This window comes from Hemicordylus capensis, chromosome 3 (genome assembly GCF_027244095.1).
Source record: "Hemicordylus capensis ecotype Gifberg chromosome 3, rHemCap1.1.pri, whole genome shotgun sequence".
NCBI classification, from domain to species: domain Eukaryota; kingdom Metazoa; phylum Chordata; class Lepidosauria; order Squamata; family Cordylidae; genus Hemicordylus; species Hemicordylus capensis.
In genome coordinates, this window is record NC_069659.1 from 181,969,643 (window position 1) to 181,990,870 (window position 21,228).

At 41.8% G+C, this 21,228-nt stretch overlaps 1 pseudogene; it reads left to right on the forward strand.

Moving 5' to 3' along the window:
* Nucleotides 1-18,709: 18,709 nt before the first annotated feature.
* Nucleotides 18,710-18,839, forward strand: LOC128352645 (uncharacterized; annotated as a pseudogene).
* The last annotated feature ends 2,389 nt before the right edge of the window (nt 18,840-21,228 follow it).

The following is a 21,228-nucleotide window of genomic DNA, read 5'->3' on the forward strand; positions in this document are numbered from 1 at the left end:
TCTGCAGCTGAACTCAGAAGCAGTACTGTACAGTCCACTCCCACCTCAGGACTCCATTCCATTTTGTTGCATGTGGAGTTCGGTCTTAACATTCTTGATCTTTTTTTCTTCTTTTTTCATTTTTTGCTTAACCATCTTTTAACCATTCTCTTAAAATTATATTGGCTTGCTTTTGTATTCTTGCCAAGAGAACCCAATACAGAATTTGTTGTAGTTACTGATCCTCATTCATTATTCACATTGAATATGTTCATGATTCATTTTTATGTTTTGATTGTCACTTTTTCACACTCTTTATAGATAAAGCAACATTTTACCGATTCAGCTGCCCATTTAGTACTTTAGAAATTTATAGACTCTTCTTCATGAACCATAGCACAAATTTTGAAGGTCTAATTAGATTTTTATTGATCAAGCGGCACATGTAGTGATTCAGTTGAATCTGTATTTAGGCTTATGTGTATTCTAGTTCCAGAGATTGACAGACATCCCATAGATAAAAGTGATATCTCTTAAAACAGCAACATGTGATGGTGGTGAAAGGACACTTGTTTTAAAGATGCAAAAATCTTTAAAGATGCACAAATCTTGAGTTAAAGATAGGCATGAATTGTATTTTGCGATTCGATTCAAGCTCAAATCAAATAACAAAATACCTGAATTGATTCTTTGAAACCGGCTATTCCTGCTGTTTTGAAGAATCAAAGCAAATCAATTTGAGTGATATGAGAGGTTCGGCCATAGAGAACAATGGGGAACTCAAATCACCATGGGTAGGTCCTAGTGAACCAAAGTTGGTTGGGTGATTGGATATGATGGATGCTACCTACCACCCAACCCACAAAAGAAATGGCCAAGCGGTGATTTTTAAAATATATATATTATAAAAAGATTTTTTAAAATCTTTTAAAAACAGTGATTTTTATTTTTATTTTAAGATTTCCCAATGCCACCCCCCCCCCCAAAAAACCCCATAAGATCCAATAGGGTTTTTGGGAAAAGGTTAAAGAGTTGTGCACAATGGGATGTCACCATGTTCCTGGCCATGGAGAACACACTTTTGCTCTGGATGCTGGTTGGCAGGCATGAGAAGAACTGTCTGGCAACAGCTGCCAAGTCCGGGCAGATTTGTTGATGTATTGCCCCAAACTGGATTGGCTCTGTCTCCCAGCCTGCCACCGGCTCCTGCAGGTACTGCAGCACACACTGCCCAGTGCAGGCCTGAGTGGGCTCCTACCATACTCCTGGCAAGGTGCCAAAGATCCCCTCCATGAACCACTGAGTGTTATGCAGAGGCAGAACCACCAGCTCACTTGGCCCTGCCAAGGACACCATGAAGCTAGACCAGGAAGCAATGATGATGGTGCTGCTCGGGGTGGACTGTGCACTAGCATTAGGTGCCCCAGCCTCAACTCCTCTGCTTGTCTTACCTCTGCAACCAGGAGGTCCCTCCACCTGGGCAGCTGGTCAGGGGTGACCCCTTTGCCCTTCATCCTTGGGTCATATAGGTAGGACAAAACATGCACTTCCGATGCACTCAAGGGTATGCTGGGCCAACCAGCACTCCAGTCCTCAACTGACCTACAAAGGCACTAGAATTGCTGTCGGGGCACACAAGCTGTTAGTGGACACAAAGAATGGCTCGAGTGGCAAGACAACCTTGGAAAGGAGTGCCCAATACTGGTTGGATAGATCACACACTTCCAAGCCACACTTCTTTGCCAGGCTTTGGGTGGCTGGCTCTTGCTCCCACAGGTGCTGAAGCAAGAGCAAGGTAGAGTTCCATCAGGCTGGAACATCTAGATGGATCAGGTATTCAGGTAGGCCAAGCTCAAGCTGCCTCTCCTTGAGCATATGCCTACCCTTTTTGCTCCGATGGAAGAAAGCTGCTATTTTAGGACACCTCTCCACAAGAGCAGCTGTGGCAGCAGCAGGATGTCTAGCCTGGCTGCAGCCCCATAAGGGCCAAGCGCATACTGCATGACCAGATTCAGGATGTGTGCCACACAATGGATAGACACACATTGAACCTGCTCAGCTGCCTTAGGTATGTTGGCAGCATTGTCGGTGACCACGAACCACCAGCAAAGGTTTGGCTGTCAGGACAGCCATCCCCTCACCTGGTGATCCATGGCTACCAACAGCTCATATGCTGTGAGGTCAGTGTCCAGCACCTACACATCTAGCACAGCCCACTTGTGCTTTGCTGCAAGGGAGGGGCTGGCCACACCACCACCAGCACAAGTTCCATCACTCTCCTGCCCCCAACAGTGTGCCATAAGGAACAGTTGTGCTTCCAACTGGGACTTGTCCAAAGTGAAGTGCATGCTGCTGTCAGCCACTGCTGCTGTGCTCAGCAGCCCGACACAGCCCCCACTGCATGCCCAGTACAAGGAGGGCACCACCCGCCTGAAGGAGGTACATGATGGGATGTTGCAGTAGGGGGGCAAGCAGTAGAGCAGCCGGTAGCAGCTGGTAATCTACACCACCTGGAATAGCTGCTCATCCAAAGCGATTATCTCCCCAATGGGCTAGGTAATGAGATGAGGCTCCTGGCAGCAAGACTGCTTCCCACTGACTGCACTTGCTGCTAGTCGAGGACACACCAGGCCTATTGCTGCCAGCAGGAGCATGGAACCCTGGATGACGCCATCGCAGGTGCGGCAGCATCCTCATAATTGTAAGACACTGGGGGTCCTTACCCCTGCTGACCTGTGTCCAGCAGTAGATGCAGGAAGCATGGTGTGGGTCACCATGGTGGAGCTCATAGGTGGTCCCACACAAGGCTGCTATCATTCCGGGATCTTTTTGGTGGTGGTGGTACTGTGGCTGCTGGTTTATTCTGGCGGCCACCACCATCACAAACCTCAATCTGTGGTTAAGAAGGTCCAGAAAGAGGAAGTAGTTCCTGCTCTTCCGCAGCCAGTGGATGGTGGTTGCCCTGCCAATGGAGATTGGGGAGGATTGAGTGAGCAATCTGGGCTAGAAGCCAGTGACACCTCCTCCTCTGCTGCCATGGGAAGAGCTTCTTCCCTGAGAGAGGAGGATTCCTTCCTCATTCTATCTTAGCTGCCAGAGGCGGCTGTGCTGCAGGACCAAGCTCCTCCAGAAAGGAGAGCTCGCACACAATACCAGTGGGGTCTACTCAGGGAGTAGGCCCCTCTCACTGTCGCCCACCACAACCTGCCACCACAACTGCATCACCCACCATAACTGCATCACCCCTCCAGATGGGCAGATGGGCCCTCCCAAACAATCAAAACAAAAACAAACAAACGAAAACCTGAGAAGAGAAACATAGAGTGCCTGGTACTGGCAGTCTGCACACATACACATACACATACACATACACACACACGCACACCAGCTTGCAAAGCAAAGCAAGCAAGAAAGAAAAGGCAATCCAATCTAGGCACACAGCATCAGCAGTAGCAAGGATTTGCACCTTGGGGCTGTAGGAGAAAGAGGGGGGGGAAGCAACCAGCACATACCCCAGTTATTAACACCACTGGCATCTGGCTACAAGTAAGGGGAAAAAAGCAGCAGCACACACTTAAAGCCTGGTTCTATCTATCTATCTATCTATCTATCTATCTATCTATCTATCTATCTATCTAAGTACAGCATCCCCCATTATTAAAGCCACTGGGGGCTGGATACAAGCAAGAATTTTAAATATCCAAGAATAAGAAATCTAACTTTTTTTTAAAAAAGGAAAAGAAAAGCAGTTGGCACTGCAAATTAAAAGGAGAAAAATTAGAGAGACAGATAAGCACAGTATTGTGCGCTCTCTCGCTCTCTCTCTCTCCCCTCCCTCTCCACTCACTGGCAGGCCCAAATCACCACCACCAGTCTCTGTTCTCAGTGCTGCTGCTGCAGTCTCCCTCTGATCCTTCTCTCCTGATGCACAAATAGGTCTCTGTCTCTCTGTCTTCAAGCAGTCCCTTAAATACATTTTGAAAATTCCTCCTTTGGCCTCCTCCCTCCCTGCTCTGTCCCTGTAGCCAATGGGGGCACAGTTGCCCAAGATAACATTTGTTTTGAATGATAAAAAGCTAACCAAGAAGCAAGGAGATCTCAAGCCACTTGAAAGCCAGTGCCAGAAAACTAATCAGCAAAGGAAGAAAACCAAACAGGACTCAAAATTGTGCTCAAATCTAATAGAAACAAGCTCAAATCAGGGTTGATTGAATTCAAACTTTCATCAAGCTGTTTATTCTAGGGGTGATTTGATTCAAGTTTGAATCACCTGAATCACCCCAATTCAAGCTCAAATAAATTTGACTTGAATCGATTTTCACATCTCTATTATAGGTTATAGGAAATGTAGGTGGTTGATGCAATCCATTCCACATCTTATCTGTCTATGGAAAGAAATCCTCACTATCAATGGATGGCCATTACACTTGGGTGGCCTGGCTTGTAGGAAATAGTGCCTCTAAGATGACAGGAATAGATTGTGGTCATATAAATGATGGATGGTCATGTAAATGATGGATACCACATTAAGGAAGCATATTCTCCTATCTCTTCCTCCTTTGCCACTAAGTTGCAAACAATCAGGGTAATTTCTCTGTTGATAAATTATCCAGTTGTGTATTTAGAGTTCAATACAGTCCATGTGAGTGTGGTTTCAAAACCCTTTCAATGAAAAAGGAGAAACAAAATCCTTGGATCAAAACTAGTATGCCTAAGTAAAACTAATTGCAATAAATTGAACTTAATTCTGGGGATGCAAGAAAACAGATATTATAGGGAAATTTTCTAACAGAAAAAATATATGCTGTGCTAGGCATGAGAATATAACATTGGATAAAACTAGTGATGGGCGGAACTTGTAGGGATGTGCATGAAACCAGTGGGGGTGGCTCGAAGGCGGGGGGCATACCTTTAAGGGTGGGGGAGGGTGCCCTTACCCCTCCCACCACATTTCTCCTACCAGAGCTACATTTTAAAAGTGTCCATCAGGGCAGCAGCGTACCTCCCTGCCACCCAGTATCCTCTTCAGCCAGAAGTAACAGGAAGTACCCAGTGCTTGTGTGCACACCAGTCGCTCATGTGCACATCGGGAGGGCTCATGAGGGAGCGCAATGTTCGTACATGCCTGGTGTGTGCGCATGCACCAGGTACTTCCTGTTATTTGCGGTCAAAGAGAACACGGGGCAGTAGGGAGGTACACTGCTGCCCCAACGGACACTTTTAAAATGCAGTGCCAGCAGGGGAGATGCAGCTGGAGTGGTAAGGGCACTATTCCCTGCCCTTAAAGGTATGCCCACCTGCCTTCGAACCAGTTGAGGGCCTCCAAACAGGTTCATGCACATCCCTAGAACCTTGCCCAACTTAGAATTGAGTAGGGGGAGGGGAGTATCCCCCCTCAATCTGGAAATTATGTGGTTGTTTTGGAACCCAATTCCAAGTCTTCATTTGATCTTATTGTGCCCCCATTGCTATAACGGGAAGTGTGACGAGTCCAATCCTATTACTCTCACAACCTCCTGTAAATAACCAACAGCTCCCCACACCTACCTGCCAGTTCTTCCCTGCCCATTCTTCTTACCTTTTTCATGGTTCAAGTGGGAGCAGCAGGAGACAGAAGGCAATCTCACATCCTTCTCCCATTCCTAATACTTCACTTTCTGTAATGACTACATGTCAGATGCAAGGAGAGCTGACAATTGTAGGTTTTCCTGTGCTGCTGACCCATGGCAATTGTTCGGGGAGAACTACAACTTACAGCATGCCATTCTTGTGTCTGGAATACAGCTATCACTGTGTATCAAGTAAAGGAAAGAGAGAGACAGCCATCCATTCTTTTCCCGTTGTTGCCCTGGAGCCCTGAGAAAGGTAAGTGAAAGAAGAGAGGACATGGGGGCAATTGGTGTGTAGATGGATAGACGTGAGGGCTTACATTGCTCCCCAGCTTAGTTTAAATCTCAGCTAGGGAAGACGTTTTTAGGATGAAACACTTCTCTCACACTGGAGGTAACATTACAAAACTTCCAGATTCATTTACTGAGCTATGCTTTGATAACATGTGGTGGCATCACATGGTAAAACAAGTTTATTAAAAGCCACAATATACTATGAAAACATCCTTCGAATGTAGAACATTGTTTAATTAATTGACTGATAGATTGATTACATTACCCTGCATTTCATGCATACTGCTACCAAGTCCACATAAATACAAAATATAAAGCATCATAATAGAAAACAATATTCTGCTAACTGAGCAAAGAGGCACCTTTTTAAAAGTGGTGATTCTCTTTATTTAGCAGAGGGAGAGTAATTGGCCCTATCCATCCCTAACACAGCACCCCTCCAGTGGCTGCTGGTGTCTACCTTATGTTTCTTTTTTAGATTGTGAGCCCTTTGGGGACAAGGAGCAATCTTTAATTAATTGTTTGTTTATTTGCTTTTGTTTCTCTGTGTAGGCCACTTTGGGAGCTTTTATTAAAAAGCGGTATATATTATCGTATTCTTAATATTAAAAAAGCACTAAAAGCACAGCAGTTAAAAAACTGAAATACATACTGAGAGCCATAGCAGTGAAAAACTGAAATAAATACTGAGAGCCATACCACGAGAGATATAACAGAGTCAATTAATGCTTCCTAACAGAGGTCATCAGAAACTGCTTAAAAGTCGCCAAGGATGAAGCCAGGCAGCTCTCCACAGGGAAGACATCTCAAAGATGCAGCACCACGACAGAAAAGTCTTGTCTCTGGTCACTGCCATCTGAATGCAGACTTGCAATAAATTACATGTCTGCTCCTGAGGCTATCAGTTGCTTTCTGTGACTACTAGTTTGCCCATGCAAACTGGTGGCCAGCAGGCAACTTATTAATCGCTTGTTTTAAAAAACCATCAAAGCAACCAGGGTCAAATTCATAATTACCTTTCTCGATTAAGTAGCAGTCACTAACACATTAAAATATGTTATGATGTATGAAGGGGTTGTATTTTGGAAAGCTATCAGCAAGTTGCAAAGGGACCATTGCACTGTGGAATTTGATACACCTAGGGCCTAAGGACTGGAGAAACTTTGTGAGATAAACTCACAAAGCAAACTCTGCTCATTGATTAAATCTCTGCAAATGTGGGGTAAGTGGAGAGTAAAGGTCAACAGATTAAATATGTAGTTTAATCAGCAAATTATGTAAATGAACAGAAATGAAATACACCATTCAGCCGTTATGATCAGTAAAGCATGCAGCTCCATTAAGGAAAATGTATGAATGTTTGGCTTCTTACTGAGGTTCCTAAATCAGAGGACATTTTCCATAACTCTCAAAACTGATAAAGGATACACTTCAGTGAGAGTGATAAGCAATTCAACAAAACAGGCAAAGTGACCAAAATGGGATATTGCTTTTACCAGAGTAGTGGCAGTCAAGGACATTAAGGATCAGTGGGCAGAACTATGCGGGTGAAACCCAGCAGAAGTCTGCTTTGGAGGGTAAAGCTCAAGCAGTGGGATGAATTAACTGCTTGAAATATGCCTGTACTTGCTCTCAGCTACAGTTCACAGATCAATGACTATGTGTACTCTCACCTTCACTTAATACGACCCCTCTTCATTTCAAATCAGTCTCAGTTCCATCATTCTCATAGCGGAGACTTCATCTGCGATGGGAGTCTCAAAAATCTGGATTCTATCTATGATAGCTTAGGGAAATACAGTAACTTTAGACAAGAAAGTTGAAAGTAATAAAGTAAGAAACTATTCTACAGAATATTTCAACTGGTATTTTCATTTATAACATCTGATTTTGAATTTAGTCATTTACCACTGTTCACGATGTAGCATTCATATTCATCTTTGTGTTTTTATAAAACTTACAGATTTTGAAATTTTCAGAGTGGAGCCCTGAGCAGTGACAGACATAAGATGAGACCCCAGTAGCTGTGGTTAGAGGTATGGAACACCTTAAATAAAAATGAAATTGTTAATACCACCTGACAGCCCTTTAAGGGGATAGAGTGGTTAATTCAAGGGATGTGCAAATTAATTTGAATTTGAATCAGTTTGACTCGAATCTGGGTGAGTCAAGTGATTCAAATTTGAATCAAATCACCCATGAAAAGGGCAATTGGATTTGAATCCAAATGGACTTTTTGAAATTTGATTTGAATTCTCTTTGAGAGCCGTTTGTCACCTTTTAAAAAACACTTGGGCCCCTGATTGGTTAGAAAAGAGCACCAAAACAGGGTCAAATAGATTCAAATTCAATTCAAATTCAAATTGAATTTTTAGACCAGTTTCAAATTGTATTTGAATCAGATGTAAATTTCTAGAACTCAGTTTGAATTTGAAATGAATCAAGGAAATTGTTTTGTGCAATTCTCTAGTTAATCCAATAGCAGGGAACATAATACAGTCAAGTTATATTTTGTGCTATTACAACTTTAGAGAAAACATGCAGAATGGGTGGGATCCTAATGCAGTGCTCCATGAATGTAAGTAAGTAAGTAAGTTTATTATTGTAACCACCTGTCATAAAACACATATTAAAGCATAATAAAACATCATAAAACATTAAAACATGAACCATAATAGCTAATACATCATGCTTACAGAAAAACAGATAAGACATTAAAAAACAGTTAAAAAAAAACCCTAAATAAATAACATGCATGAAAATTAAACAAAATATAAATCCTAAATACCTAACTGTAGTTACAACTTTTATAGGTACAACATGAATAAGAGAGCTAATCCTGGAATTACAACTTAACCAGATGTGTAGCATGGCTAGTAGATACAGTTCTCTTCTTAATTTTAAAAGACGATAAAGCAAAAATGGCCGCTTGGTAACTAACATTATTTATTATTATTATTATTATTATTATTAATAATTCAATTTCTATACCGCCCTTCCAAAAATGGCTCAGGGCGGTTTACAAAGAGAAATAAAACATAAGGAAACATCCTGCGGCAGGTAATTAACACATTCTGTTTCAGAACCCAAGAATTTATCAACGATTTAACCCTTTCATGAACAAACACCTTTCATGAACAAATGGAAAATTGAGTTCCTGAAATGGGTCCTTCCATTAACAGGTTCAGTGCAAAAAGGTCAGCTTCCATGGTGACAGAAAGAAACATAGTAATGGTAATATTTAGCATTCTTTGAGGTGCTTCACACAAGCAGTGTGTGAAGGGTGGAGTGAGGGCACGCCCCCTTTGCACGTGACATCACACACAAAGGGGGCATGGACCGGGCTGCCGAGAGCCCGAGCAAGCTCTCAGCTCATCATTTCAGGCAGCGCCGACTGCCCAATAGGATGTTTTTCCCTTTCTCTGCATGTCCTATCGGGCAGCCGGTGCTGCCTGAAATAACAGATGGAGAGTTTGCTTAGGCTCTCGGTAGCCTGGGCAGGAGGGGGGAGTTCATCACGCGCACAGGCGTATGTGGAGGGGGGCGCCGAGCAGGGCCAGACCCAGGCCGCCATTCGGCTGACTCCGCGGCTGTTTCCAACCACTTAATATTTCACTGGTTTTTCTGTCTGGAGTGATTCCTTTGCATCCACCTGCCCCCACCCCAGGTTGAATCTCATTACATGGCCTCCTTCTTTTTTAGAGCTCTCTCAGTCAGCTTTGTACACTGTTCACAGTGGTGTCTAAAACTGCTCCATTTAATTTCATTCCTAAATTTCATTACCGTGTTGTTTTCTCCCAGTTAGCAGATTATTAAAGGTGCTAAATTAGGGCAGGCATAGTGCCAATTCCTCTAAGACCCTACTGCACAGCTGCTTCCAAGAAGATACAGTCTTTCAGCCAGAGAAAGTGATTATTAATCATTTTACAACACAGCACCTCTGTGTGCAAAGTGCAATGTAATCCTTGCCTGAGTCATACGTACAATGGAGCTCTTAAAACAGCAATTAGCCTTCCTCCTTTTACAGGTGGAAAAAAGACTAAGGGGTTAACTTGGACCCTAAATCAGCCGCCTATACTGAGAACAGAATGCAAGGTCAGATAACACAACAAATGCCCTGATTAGGGATCTATCTCACGCTACTTCCAAGAGTTTCCATGTACAGCTAGTTGAGATGCTGAAAACCTGTGATTGAGATCTCCTGCAGGATTTAATTTTAGTTAAAAGCAGCTGTGGAGTTAAAAGTTTTATAGCTGCTTTCCCACAAAGAAATCTTATGTTGATTTAACTAAAAGTTTATTCAGAAACAACTCAATTTTCTCCTTAACCTTCCCCTCCCTTTTCCATTCTCACTCCTGTCTTGACAGGATCCCTATTGGGATTAACTTCTCAACAACAAAACATATAAGATTACTAGATAGAATACAACAAGGAGGCCTAAATAAGATTTGTGTAGAGTTCTGGTTCTGGAGGGCTTAATTCTTTCCTCTGTGCTGTTTCTTAATCTAGCTGCTGTTTGCCCTTTGGAAGAAAACATATGCCCTCTCAAGAAATCATTAAAATGGTGGATGCTGTACCCAGACATAATGCCAATGGCTCAATCCCCATGCTGACTCACTCTTAAGCTACACCTTCTCACTCTCTACATGTACTTGTCCGCAGACTGAAATACTTGTGGAAAACAACTCCTTGTGATTAGGAATGCTGGATTGGCCAGCATTCCTAATCATAGGGAGGACTGAACACAGGTTCCCCCCCCCATTGAAAACCACTGTATCTCTGGAGAAGATCCAGGGGTATGGTTTAATACCTGGGCTTAGCATCCAGAATTGTACTAACTCCTGAACAGAGCTATGGAGAAAGCACAGAGGAATCCCTTATGGTGAACATAAGTGGGCATGGCACCACACCACTGAAGACATGACGCTTAAGCAGGATGAACAGGGCCACAACTTTCTCCAATCAACAGGTGAATCAGTACAACAGAGGGATTGGCTCTCCACCACCCTACAGTCTGGGAGCTAACAACTCAACACCATAGGCATGAATCCCTCACCTACGTTACATGGCATTACACTCTGCCTCAGAGCAGCATCACAGTCCTATGGCTGATTGCTGCTCTTTTTATCTGATCAGAGAGGTATATGCAGGGAGCATCACGCCTTCCAAGCCATGCAGCCTTTAAGGCTGACAATGCCACAACAACCTAGAGAAAGCCCCAGCTAGTAAACAACTAACAAAATTTGGAATACTGGTTTTGGAAGCCCTGGATGCCCTCAAGGGTATGGTTTCAAAATTATATGATTTGATTATAAATCACACATTTAATCCACTGCCTTAGCCTTAAACCATCTTGAGTAAATGACTTCCAACAGGAGATGAAAGATCAGGAGTGGAAGAGAATATGGAAATGGAAAGCAGTTACTTCCTCTTCAGCTCAAATTAAGGTGAACTTTCTCAGCATTCTCCATAGATGGTACCTGACCCAAGTAAAAAGAGCATATATCCAAAAAGACTGCTCTCCACTTTGCTGGAGTGGTTGCAGGATTAAGGGTACCTATTTTAATCTTTGATGGACCTGAAAAGAGGATTATGCATTAGCCAGCATAGTGTAGTGGTTAGAGTGTTGGACTAGGGCCGGGAAGACCCGGGTTTGAATCCCCATTCAACCATAAAACTCGCTGGGTGACTCTGGGCCAGTCATGTATCTCTCAGCCTAACCTACCTCACAGGGTTGTTGTGAGGATAAAAATAACCATGTACACTGCTCTGAGCTCCTCAGAGGAAGAACGGGATATAAATGTAAATAATAATAATAATAAATGTATTTTCTGGGGTCCATACAGATGTGACATCCAAAGAATTAATTGTGTATATGGTAACTGCTGCCAGGTTAGCTATAGCCAAACTCTTGAAAAATCAAACGATGTCGATGGATATCTGGTATAAGTACTTATGGCATAGTGCAATCTCAGAAAAGTGAAACCATATTATCCGGTCCCGTTCAAACCAGACTACAAATAATGCTTTTGATGTAATTTGGTCAGATTTTATTCGTTACGCTAATCAGGAAAATTATGGTTGTTTTCCTACCGCAGACAATATTATAGTGTGGATGGATTGATGAATCAGGATTTGTTGTATTAAGTTTTTGCTGTGTTTCGATCAATGTTGTTTAGCATTGTAAATTTGTTTTAATAAAGTGATATAAAATTTTAAATTTTAAATGGAAATAAATAACTCAGATTTAAGAAGTTACCATAAAGATAACTTATACTTTTTAAAGAATCCTACTTGATTTTCCCTGTGAAAACTCACTGTTGTGAGCTTAGAAGCTTACTCTTTTTAAGAGTAAGGCAACTTTTCTGAATATTCTGTTTTTGTTTACTCATTGGGAAAAAAAAGATAAGACATGGTGTAGCTCCAGATAGGGTGTGATTGCAAAACACCATTATAGATAGCAAGGTATCAGTGGCTAGCAGGATATTCGCTTGCAAAGTCAGAGTTATTTGCTAGGCTTTAGATACTGTTTTTCTGTCCTGAAGAAGGCGGCGGGGGGGTCACAAATGTAAGGGTCAGGGATAAAATGTGCTGTTAGTCTTCTTGAGAAGAAATGCTACAAGAGTCTATAATATACTTTTAAAAATTGTGTATCTCTTTGCTGTACTTTTGTCTAATTCTTGCTACCTTGCACACATCTATAGCTGTGACCCCTGGAAACCATTATTACAGAGCATTAGTCAAGTTGTGCTTCGGGTGTCACCTGCCTCATGACAGCACTAGATGTCCTAATGGGAATAGGGATGTGCCCGTGCCCGAATCGTTTCAGTGCCTCATGACAGGGGCACCGAAATGATTCAAGCTGCCGCAGCCGATTCATTTCAATGGGGGTGAGTGGTTGCTTTAAGAGGCATGCAGCACGACAGGCAGAGGGGGAGGCGGTGCCAGAAGAGACGGTAAGACCTTTGTGTCTCCTCCTAAAGGTAGTGTTCTCCGCTCACCTGCCCTCCCCCACGGCTGCACGAAATGCTTTGTGCACATCACTAAATGAGAATAGGGGCTAATGCTGTGGCTGGTAAAGGATTTTTCCCCCACATTGGGCAAAGTTGATGCAGGCTGGAACAAAAGTTGCTGCCAATGTTTACTTAAGGGGAAATTCTGAGATGAATTTGGAGATTTCTGTTTAGGCAAAATATGTGACGAATTTTAAAGAAACAAAAACAATTTCAATAAAGCCAGCAAATATTCTCAGGGAATTCCACAGCCACTTGTCCCCTCCTGGAAACTACAAAAACATGAATGCAGGCTGTCCATTAAGCTGTGCTTTGGTTGCCATTTCCCACTCACAAGTATTGGATGTCCTGTTGGAAGTCCATAGCTGGAGAAGAAACTCAGTGCAGTAAGTACAATGGATATGACCTGGGACTAGAGTTGTTGCCTAATTTCACCTCAAATGAAATTTTGGGACAAATTTGGAACATCTGAGGAATTCTGAAGGAAGAAAAAAAATGCAATAGGACAAGCAAAGTTGCTTCGGTAGATTTGATGCATCTCTGGTTGTTGCATTGAAATCAAAGGGGCAGAGGCACATTTAAGTGTTTTGTTACCCCCTAAGTTTCCTCAACTAGGTCAGCCAACAAGACATTTCCCCCCAGCTATATATTTTCAAAACTGCCATTTCTCATTTAAAACCAATGCATCTGTCATTTCAAAATCCAATATATGGATATTGATTGCTTTAAATTAGAGTTGCCACAGTGGATTTTGCCGAAAGGAAAATTTAAAGATAAAATTAGAGAGTCATATCAGCATCTAAGCAAAACAACCAATGCATTTTGAAGGAAGCCAATGGAGTCTTAATATAACTAGTGACATTCCTCAAGTCCACACATTCTTGCTTTAATATAACATAGTGTTCTACCCGCCATGCATGGGGGGAAGTGGTATTAAGTGAAATAACACTGTTATTTTTAATTTCTGGTTACAGCCCCAGAAAAAAAAAAGTACAGCAGAAGGGGTCTCTGTTTTGGCAGACTTTTCAAATGGAAGTATGTTAAATTTAGCCATGGTATTGTATTTCCCACTGCTTCTACACATGGTGTGAAGCACCATGCATAGCAAATAAAAAGCCCCAAAACAACAGGAGAGGGGAAAGAAAAATGATGACAACATGATGTTTCTCTAAATGTACATAAAATGGCAATTTTAAAAATATTTTCCAGCTAAGTGCCACTTCTGAAAGCCTGTACTTTGGTTTCTGCTTATAAGATTCATTAGTACACTGATGTGACTTTTTGTTCAACATGCAGCAGGATACACAGACACACAGGAAGCTGTTTTTTGTTTTTGTTTTAAACTTAGACCCTTGATTCATAGCTCAGTGCTATCTACACTGACTGGCAGCAGTTCTCCATGCTTTTGTACAGGAGTCTTTCCAGTCCTACCTAGAGATTCTAGGCATATAACCTGAGACCCCTGCATGTAAAGCATGCATTATACCACTGAGTATCCCGACTATTGTGTCACAGGTTATGACACTGTTGGATGCACTTCATATTGTCTTTGTAGTACAAGAGAGTTATATCAGTACAGGTATAACACAAAACAGTGTTTCTTTCAAAACCTGTTTCTATCAGGGAAGTGCTTGACTAATAATAACACCCTTCCAAAAATGGCTCAGGGCGGTTTACAAAGAGAAATAACAAACAAATAAGAAGGCTCCCTGTCCCCAAAGGGCTCACATTCTAAAAAGAAACATAAGACACACACCAGCAACAGTCACTGGAAGTACTGTGCTGGGGGTGGATGGGGCCAGTTACTCTCCCCCTGCTAAATAAAGAGAATCACCATGGTAAAAGGTGCCTCTTTGCCCAGTTAGCAGGGGAAGGTTGCCAGTTCACATCCCTGCTGGTACTATATCGGGCAGCAGCGATATAGGAAATGCTGAAAGGCATCAGCTCATACTGCATGGGAGGAGGTGACGGTAACCCCCTCCTGTATTCTACCAAAGAAAACCACAGGGCTCTGGGCACCATGAGTTCAAATCGACCTGATGGCGCACTTTTACCTTTACATTTCTACATTGCACTAAGTGTATTCTACAATAGGGAATCTCTGTAATGGTTTCAATTGAAATTTCTCAGTGCAGGCTATTCTGATCCTAATACAGTAGAAATATCAACCTACAATCATCCTTTCCTGTCCCTAGATGATCCACAGGCAGGCTTGTGTCTCTATGCTACGTTTCTGCCAGGGCAAAACAAAACTATTAAAAATGTGGCATTGGCCACAGAATTCAGCTTCTCTAAGCATCTGAGCTTTCTCTTTCTCTCTTTCTTTCTTTCTTTCTCTCTTTCTTTCTTTCTTTCTTTCTTTCTTCAGGAGCTGCTGAATAAGGTTCCCGGTAATCAGAGGTAGGAGTTTTAGCACCTTGTGAAACATGCATAATTGCTAATTAACATAATTTATTCAAATTGCATAATTCAGCTTTTCTTGTCACAGAATCTGAATTACTTTGGTGCAAACTGTTGATTTTTTTAAAAAATGCATAATATGCAGAGCTCTGTTCCTACATACAATTTGCTAGAGTCTACCAGGAGCCCTGCCCACTTTGTAATAGGCAGAACAAGAGGGAGGAGAGTTGTGGGATCCTTCCTGCTTGGACTAACTGCTACTAAAATCTGACAGCCTATCAGCACCAGTCAAAAGGACATGACACCAGGCCCAATCACACCACCTTTCTAGGATCACCTGCCACTTGGTTCCCTTTCAGTTCAAGTTCCCATCAGGAGCCTGATATGGTGGTAGAAGGTGAGGGTAGAAACACCATTGTCCCTATTGGCCAGCCAAGATAAAATATATTTTATACTTCTTCCATTACACTCTTATTTGAAAAAGAAAGCACGATATAAATATGAAAAAACACATTTTTAAAAAGCCATAGGAAGCAATGTGCCTCATTGAACTGAGAGAAACCTCTAATATGCTCTTATACTAGTATTTGGTTGGGCTCAAATGAACTCAGTGTTACAATTTTAAGTGCTCAGGGATCTGTGCACGAAGCCTGCTCCTGCTATGGTTGAGGACTGCAAGGCTCTTAATGATGAATGAGCTAATGATTAAAAGAGGCTTCTTTATGAGAATCTGTGGCTTCGCATGCACCCCAGAACAATTTTTCCACTTCCTTTTTAATTCAATATTAGGCCCATAACTCAAAATACTGACTAAGTTCCTCAGCCATTGTACATTTTATAATGGCTTAAAAAAAAATCCTTCTTATCCTGAGGGCTGATGGCATGCAAGCCACCAGCTGTGGGACAAAGACCTAGTATCAGCATGAAATATTCCCAGACATCAGGAATCTCCTCTCCTTTCCCTGTCTTGTCTGTAGCCACGATATACCTTCACTGCCATGCAACAAACCCCGCTTTATGAACTGACAGCTGCATGACATGCTTAGAGAAGCATTTTTGAGACTTATTGCCTAGTCCCAAGTTTGAAAGAGAGTTGGGTCGTTTTGTTGTGTTTCCACTCTGTTTATGCGGCAATCCTTCTTTTGCTAACTGCATTCGCGGGAGCACTGTAAATCATATTGACCTGCAAGACTCTCACTTAGATATGGCATTTTCCCATTTGCCAGCTGCTGTTATGACACTTTCCTAAACTGTTAGAATGCAAGTACAGCGATCAGTATCGCAGCTCTTTCTGGGGGACAAGGATTCATATCACTTAATGCCTTTGTGTGAGTCTTAAGGACAAGGGAAAGGGCAAGGATGGGTGCAGCAATCTAAAGACATGTTCACAAATAGCAGCCCTGTTACCAGGCCTGCTTGCCAGAGCTCAGTCACGAAGCCTGTGTCCAAGAGCCTTTTGAGCAAAGTAATTGAGAGGCAGTGGCCTAGTTAGTTCCATTATGTGTGCTGCTCGTAAGTGGATTACTAATGTTGCTGAGATGTCAACGTGAACCAAGTATGAGATTAAGATAAAGTAAAGAGATCACATAAAAGTTTGCAAAGACTTGGCAGCATTTGAATGCACAGATACGATCTATTAGATATTTTGAAGATTCCATGGATGTGTTTGTAAGTCATGCTTCCTGATTACCTACAGATATCAAATTTTGCATACATAATCCGGCCACTTAAATTAGCTGAATGCACTGCTCTTTACACCAAAACATGCTGGGGGAAAGGTGTGTGGATAGATAGACAGATTGATAGATAGATAACAGAAATTCTGAATATAATCATCAGGTTTTAATTGTTATTGTTCTCAACAGATTTTTGACACTCATTCCAAAACAACATCATGCCGAAAAGAAGCAGAAGATCTTTCTCAAATTCAAAAGTATTATGATTCAAGTTTACCATATATGGTAATTATGCAATAAATTGAATTATGTTTGAAGTTGAAATCCTACACATTTCAAATTGTTCTTTTACTTCCCTTTTGCAAGCACATTAATTAAAAAAATTATAATACATATATTTAATTCATTGAACTTTCCTATAAGTGTCATCTACGCAAAATGACTTTGCCTGGTCAACAATGAGCCTCACTTACCAGTATGGATATAAACAAGTAAGGTTCAAGAGTTCATGAACAGAGGAGCTCAGCTAACCCATTGTGGAGATGTCCCCTTTGGACTGCTCTCTCTTTTTGTACTACCACAGCAGTTCTCAGGAAAGTGATATTATCTCAGCAGAGGTCAAGTGACCCAAGAGGCCATGTGGATTCCGCCTTCTCCTATAAAGTTAGTGGCTGACATCCAGACTAAGTTCTTCAATAGTACTACTCAGAAGTTACTGAGTTATTAAGGGACTATTTAATTTCAATAGGATGTCTGTCGAGTAATTTAGTCAGGATGTCAGCCACTAACTCTGGACTGGGTTTCTCAGTCAGAACCTGTCCATCTACAGTCTGGCTGTGGAGGAGTTTCTTTCTTCCTGACAGACTCTTAGAAATATTTCAAAATGAACTTTTTCTCCCTTCCACTCTGGGAACATTGCCTTTCCCTTCTGATTAGGGTAACTGTTGAGGAAATGAATCTCAGTGACCTCAGGGGTGGTTTGCAAAGCTTATGAGAATATGAATGTGCAGTTTGGATGCAGCACGCTAGCCTATTACAGTATGATATATAGAACAGGTCATTTATCTCCAGTTTTGGGGAGAGTGTGACTTTGTGCAAAAGTCAAAGGGGACCTCGAGGAACACCAATTGCCCAACAAGATACACACGGCGGGGGGGGGGGAGGACAATTAGCTGTTGTGTCAGATTTTGGTGAGGCTTCAGTGTGGTTAGGAGGGTTTTCTGCCCAGATACCCCCAAAGAGGCCAGATTTACACCTAGTGAACCATACTTATGTGTGCTTGTGACAATGTGTATTTGTCCTAGCACCTGGCAAAAATGTGGTGCGTGTCAGTCCATTTTGCTTTTTCTCTAGCTTTTTGTGTAAAATATCTTCTGTCTGTGAAGCTGTTTGATGGGGAAGAAAGGCTGCAAAGAAAAGTTCACCCAACTGCAGTGCCTCTGGCAAAACTGATAACATAGTTATGGCTCATTATAACTTGTTTATGGGGCAGCACAGACGAGAATAGCAGTCATGCAAAGTTTTAGAAAAGCTGAACTAAGGCTGATGGATGTTCAGGAGCAGCAGGAAGGAAGGTGCATCTTGTATCAATCTATACATTGTTTTGAGCAGCTGTTACAAACAGTGTCATACTGAGCCTTTCGGAAATCAGGACAAAATGTGAGCCTATACAAACGATCAAACCATTACAGAGCTCCCACTCTTACCCTAGAGGAGCTGGTTCTTTGTATCAATTTGCAGCTTTGCGCAGTGGCAGTATCATAGCCAATGAGGTTAATCCGAGGTGTGATTATTGCTAATTGTATCAACGGGAGGGGGTTCTTTAACTTAAATAGAGTCGGAGGAGTTTTTGATTTTCTGGGGATAGTTGATTTACCAATTGGGACTGGCAGATTGAGCAATCCTCCACTCCGAACTTAGTGACTGTAAGTCTAACCTTAACCAGATGGTGGTCCATCCATGACAATGGGGTTATCACAGGAGTTCCCACCCATGGAACACCACCCTGATCAGAGTGAAAGATCAAATCAAGCATGTAACCTGCAATGTGCATTGGTCCCGAGACCACTTAGGATAGGCCCATAGTCATCATGGACGCTATGAACTACTGAGCCACCCTGGATAAATTGGTCCTGAAATGAACATTGAAGTCCCCCAGCACCACAAGCCTGGGGGACTCCAACACCAAGCCCAAGACCAAGTCCGTCAGCTCAGTTAGGGACTCCATTGAGCTGTGGGGCAATCTGTATACCAACAGAAGTCCCAGTCTATCCCTGGTCCCTAAACTTAAGTACAAACATTTGATATGCCTGGAGGCGGAAATGGGCTGGATGAGGGATAACAAATGGAGACTGAATCCAGATAAGACAGAGGTACTTATTGTGTGAGTTCGAAACTCGGGAGATGAGTTTGATCTTTGTGTTCTGGATGGGGTCACACTTCCCCAGAAGGAAGAGGTATGCAGTCTGCAGGTGCTTCTGGATCCGAGCCTCTCCCTGGTCTTCCAGGTTGAGCAGGGGCCAGAAGTGCCTTCTATCAGCTTCAGCTGATATGCCAGCTGCATACATTTCTTGAGATAAATGAACTCAGAACAGTGGTACATATGCTGGTAACCTCCAGACTGGATTACTGCAATGCGGTCTATGTGTGTAGTCCAGAAACTACAGCTGGTTCAGAATGTGGCAGCCACCAGGTTGGTCTCTGCGTCATCTCAGAGAGACCATATTACTTCTGTATGGAAGGATCTACACTGGCTGCCAATAAGTTTCTGGGCAAAATACAAGGTGCTGTTTATAACCTACAAAGCCCTAAATGGCTTGGGCCCTGGGTATTTAAGAGAACGTCTTCTTTGTTATGAAACCCACCACCCATTGAGATCATCAGGAGAGGACCGCCTGCAGTTTCCACCAGCTCGTTTGATGGCTACTTAGGGACAGGCCTTCTCCGCTGCTGCCCCAGAGGTTTGGAACGCGCTCCCTACTGAAATAAGAGCCTCCCCATCTGTGACAACTTTTTAAAAGTCTTTAAAGATGCAGCTATTCACCCAGACTTTTAATTAAATATTGTTTTAACAGTTTTAACATCATTTTAAAAATGTTTTTAAATTTTAATTCTTGTAATGTTTTAACTTTTACTCTGTCATTTATTTTAACTAATCTTTTAATTTTTTTGTTTGCTTGTTGTAAACCACTCAGAGACATCAGTTTTGGGTGGTATAGAAGTGTGTAAAATAAATAAAATAAATAAAAAAATAAATAAAGCTCCTTATTTATAAATATTGATATTGACTTATTGAAGTTATCTGATCTGAAAGGAATTAGATATGGAAGGCCTAAGATATTGAGAGTATGATTCAATTAAATATTGAATTCTACTTATTGAAACATTTTTGAAAAGTGAAGTAAAAGTAATACAATAAAATAAAACTAACAACAACAACAACAACTTTATTTGTTAGCTGCCTCATAACAAATTCTTCTCTGGGAAGCTCAGAACACAGCATTAGAACATTGAGTAAAAAATGTAAAATGCATTAAATCACAACACACACACGCACACCCCCAAAGTACGATACAAAACAATTTAAAAACTTTTAAAAGTCACTTTTAAAAATCAAATTTAAAAATCAAATTTAAGGGACCTGAGTGAACAGAAAGGTCTTTACCTGGCATCTAAAAGAACAAAGTGCTGGTGCCAGGTGAACCTCACTAGGGAGGCTGTTCTATAAAAAGTAGAAAGGTAAGGGTTGAAGGAAGAAAAGAGGAAGGCGAAGAAATACAATTTCTCATCTACAAGAGATGAGAGTTCATCAGGAGATGAGAGTATGGAATATGAATTTAAAATGATGTGATTTATTGCAATATTATCCAAAGAGAGAGAGAGAAATTAATTTTAAAAATTAAGAAAAGTGAGGTTTTTTAAAAAATAAAGCATTCTCCTGAAGAATTAAAATCCATATTGAAGGAAGCATTGGATAGTTTTTAAAAGAATAGATGTGATAAATTACAGAAAATTAAACAGATGATTGGGAAAGAAAGATGACTGATCTAGACAGGAAGGTGCCTAGATGTGCATCTGATTTAGAATGCATTAAACAATCTCTAAGTCAGCAAGAAGAGCTAGCAAAGATATTGTAAGTAGAAGTGCAGGGTCTGAAAGAAATAAGTTGCATCTATCAGCTTGGTGCAGCAGGAAAATGACTTGATTAGTAAGCCAGAGGTTGCCGGTTCGAATCCCCGCTGGTACCTATATCGGGCA